The sequence below is a fragment of the Bos indicus x Bos taurus genome, chromosome 4, assembly GCF_003369695.1.
Source record: "Bos indicus x Bos taurus breed Angus x Brahman F1 hybrid chromosome 4, Bos_hybrid_MaternalHap_v2.0, whole genome shotgun sequence".
Taxonomy (NCBI): Eukaryota; Metazoa; Chordata; class Mammalia; order Artiodactyla; family Bovidae; genus Bos; species Bos indicus x Bos taurus.
In genome coordinates this window covers 7,450,408-7,454,695 of record NC_040079.1, presented here as the reverse complement: position 1 = coordinate 7,454,695, position 4,288 = coordinate 7,450,408, and the positions used below count along the sequence as shown (strand labels likewise).

Here is a 4,288-nt window from a genome sequence, read left to right as displayed (position 1 = left end):
AGGGGGCACCCGGATTTGAACCGGGGACCTCTTGATCTGCAGTCAAATGCTCTACCCCTGAGCTATACCCCCTAATGTTATATGACACTCTCAACTCACACCTTTATGCTGCTGTAGCTACATCTGGACCCTGCCAAACTCCACAGCCCCTGCCATGGGCTCCAACACCCATGGTCATTCCAGACTGGTCCTCCTGCTCTGAAACCCAACCGGTCTTCCTCTTCAGGTTGGTGGGAAGATTGATTTGGTCACGGTCTTCAGCCCACACCCGGAAGTGCAGAGGTTGAGGCCCTCTGACCCGGAAGTGCAGAGGTTGAGGCACTCTCGGGTTACCAGGAGAAAACGCAGGTGGCTCGGAACTCTCCCACACTGCCAAACTCGGGTCCGAGCCCGGCCCGCCTTGTTCGTCCTGCTCTATCTGCCCTTTGCCCTACGGTCTCGTCCTCCGTCTCCTCTTCTTCACTGCCTATCCTTCCTCTTCCCACCGCCCTCCAAGCCCCTCAGGGCTCTGCTCTCCTAACCGCCAGACCTCGACTATTCCTCCTTCCTCCAGCCCAATCAAGCAGTGCCCTTCTTTCAAACTCATTCCTTGAGAAGTAATCGGAAGACCAGGCCTAATATATACAAGGCAGACCATTTATTTCCAAAAATGAAATAGGAAGCTAAGAAAATTGTGAGTATAACAGGAGCGATACGGGAGGACATTTCCATTGTAATTGTTGCTGCTGCTGCTGCTAAGTCGCTTCAGTCGTGTCCGACTCTGTGCGACCCCATAGACGGCAGCCCACAAGGCTCCCCCGTCCCTGGGATTCTCCAGGCAAGAACACTGGAGTGGGTTGCCATTTCCTTCTCCAATGCAGGAAAGTGAAAAGTGAAAGTGAAGTCGCTCAGTCGTGTCCGACTCTTAACGACCCCATGGACTGCAGCCTACCAGGCTCCTCCGTCCATGGGATTTTCCAGGCAAGGGTACTGGAGTGGGGTGCCACTGCCTTCTCCGTTGTAATTGTTAGAACATCTAAAACAGCAGAAGGACAGAACACCTGACACCCGGACCCGGGAAAACATTACAAACGTGATGAAAGATCGTCACAAGTGCCTGAGCTGTGTCACAACAACCCTCTGACGCAGAGCTGTGATCAGTACCCCGGCGGCAGAGCGGAGGAACCAAAGGCGCAGGGATGTGCAGTAAGCTGTCCAAGGAGACGTGATTACTCAGCCGGATGCAAACTCAGGCCGCCTGGCGCTGGAGCCCACACACTTAACCCCGTGCTTTACTGCCCAGAGTTAGAGCAGTCGTGAATTCAGACGGGAAAGGAAAGGTTATTTACATAAATGAAACTGGGAGAGTTTAATTAGCTATTTGGGAAAAAATAATTAAAGTAGCAACGCACCTTCTTTTTGTACATCAAAACACAGCCCAAGAGGATTAAAGCATTGTGTATAACAAAACCAAACATATAGGAGAAGAGAATATAACTGAATACCTAACTAATGTCTGAACAGCAGGGAGGGTATGGAAGAAATTCCAACAGAAAATATCAGTAGTTTTGGCTACATAAACATGAAGAGTTTAGGAATATGAACAAAACTGGGAGATTAATGGCAAGTTGGGAAAATATTTTTGTAATTTACCACAAACTATTGCAAATAAATTAACGTGTAAAGGGCCCACTTAGGCCATCAATGCATTGATGGTGCATACTCAGTTGCGTCTGACTCTTTGGGACTCCATGGGCTGTAGCCTGCCAGGCTCTTCTGTCCATGGAAGTTTTCCAGGCAATAATACTAGAGCAGATTGCCATCTCCTACTCCAAGGGATCTTCCTGACTGAGGGATTGAACTTGTGACTTGTGGAAGTGTCCTGTAAGTCTGCTGCACTGCAGGCAGTTTCTTTACCACTGTGCCACCTGGGCTTCCTTTCAGTGAATCAGGGTAGATCTCAGACCAAAGAAATGCAAATTAAAATATAACATTTACCACCTATCAAATGAGGAAAAAATTAAAATAATATTATCATACTAGTAGTATACATTGGGACTGTAAATTGGTACACAATCTTTCTTGAGGGGAAGGGCAGTGTCAAACCAGAGATTAGTTAAAATAATTAATTCCCTTTGACTTGGTAGTAATTTCCTTTGTTGGAATCCATCCTTAGAAAAACCTGAAATGTGAACAAACGTTGGCTCAAGGATATATAAGACCCTGTGTTATTTAAAATATTTAAGCAAACAAAATAGAAACTGCTATGCCCAATACTAAAGAGATAGTTAAGTGAGGTATGCTATATCTCCATGATCAAAAACTATTGGGACTTCCCTGGCAGTCCAGTGGTGAGGACTTCACACTGCAGGGGGCACCGGTTCACTCCCTAGTTGGGGAACTAAGATCCCACGAGCTATTTAAATTTCATATAGTTCACAACAATGCATAAATTACATGCTGTCGTTTCTCAGTCCTCACCATATTAGAATCTGTGTGTGTGTGTGTGTGTGTGTGTGTGTGTGTGCACATGCTCAGTCACTCAGTCATGTCCAACTCTTTTCTATGCCATGGACTGTAGTCTGCCAGGCTCTTTTGTACATGGAATTTTCCAGGCAAGAACACTGGAGTAAGTTGCCATTTCCTATGCAAGGGGATCTTCCTGACCCAGGTGTCGAACCTGTGACTCTTGCATCTCCTGCATTGGCAGGTGGATTCTTTACCACCAGCCACCTGGGAAGCACCATTAGAATCTCCAAGGGAGGTTTAAAAAACCCCAATGCAGGGAAGAAGGGAACAGCTCAGTTGAATGAATGACAAGGTCACTGATATTTTTAAAGCCAGGGGATTGTGTTTAAATGACAGAGAGCATTATCTCAAATGTAAAAATATTTTCAGTAATGTTTTATTTTCATAAACTACCTAGAAATGTAAAAAAAAAATTGTTTTTAAGGACGTGCAAATATTTCTGAATCTGAATCAGGCCTCTTAATCTATACTCAAATGCCCTTCTCAGGCCACAGCCTCAAAAGACCAGTCCCTCCTCCTGACCTCTTCTCCCGCCTAGTCATTCCTGAGACTCCATCACGCAGGTACTTTCCACGGCTTTTCGGGAAGTGAACCTACCTGCTGGGATGCCCAAGTCCATGGACCTGCTGGCGTCACTGTTCCTCTTGCCGATGCATTTACATTTGCATTGTTCATTCCGGGGCATAAAGATGAGGACTAAAAGCAGGGGGGATTATGGCTGATTTTAAAACTTTCGTCTTCATACTTTCTACATCCTCCAAATTTTCTGCAATATAATGTATTACTTTCAAAATCAGGAAAAAAAAAACAAATTTAAGTGTATTCCCTTCTAGTAATTGCAAGCAATACCATTTGCTATGATATAATTAATCAATAATTGCTTTAAGACAAAAAATCTGGATACTAATTTGGGAAATATGCATTATAATTTATGTATAACCCATGTAAGCTTTGATAAGGAATAATTATGTCCATTTTGCAGATGAGGACACAGTCTCAGAAAATTTCCAAGACACTCAATTTCAAGACCTCTTGGTCCAAGTTCTGGGCTGTTACCATACTTCTTCCATCCTTTTGTAGTAAAGGTTGGGTAACTGAAGGAACAGGAGGGTTGAATCAGCCTCTGTAATCACCCCCAGGGATCTGAAATAGTTACCGACACATCTGCCCTATGGTCCCCCTCCATGTTAGGCTGGATGTCAATCTAAAATATTGATAAAGGCTCCAATATGTTGAGTGTTTACTACTTTGGCGGTACTGCACGTACCTCTTCCAATCCTCCCTTTGAGGTAGGTACAATTATTATTTCCTATGAAGTAGCTCAGATTATACCCATTTTGTAGACTGAAAAACAGATACTGGAGGGGTTAACTGTCATTTAGTCATTCAACAAACACTTGGGAAGCACCCACGGTGTTCTGGGTTCTAGTCTGGCACTGAGGGTTCAGCAGTGAACAGGCAAACAAGGACTTCATAGAGCTTATATCCCGAGAGGTTAGAATGACAAACAGGAAAACAAACAAATGAACAAAATCATTTCGGATACTGAAAATGTTGTAGGAAAATAAAGCAGGTGGATGTGATGGAAGATGACAGGGTGGGGCGGTAGTGAGATGGGGTCATCAGGAAGTGATGATTGGAGCTGAAGTCTGAATGGTAAGAAGCCAGAGTGTAGAAATTTGGATGCAGAGCACTCTGGGCTGTGGGTAGAGACCACCAAGGCCCTAAGAGGGAGCTGGCTTGGCAGGATGGATGGAGGAATGTAAACAGTATAAAGGGA

At 44.7% G+C, this 4,288-nt stretch overlaps 1 non-coding gene across 1 annotated transcript; it reads right to left on the bottom strand.

Moving 5' to 3' along the window:
• TRNAC-GCA lies at positions 1-72 on the bottom strand. The gene has a single exon. It is a non-coding gene; the product is annotated as a tRNA-Cys (tRNA).
• Positions 73-4,288: the final 4,216 nt, after the last annotated feature.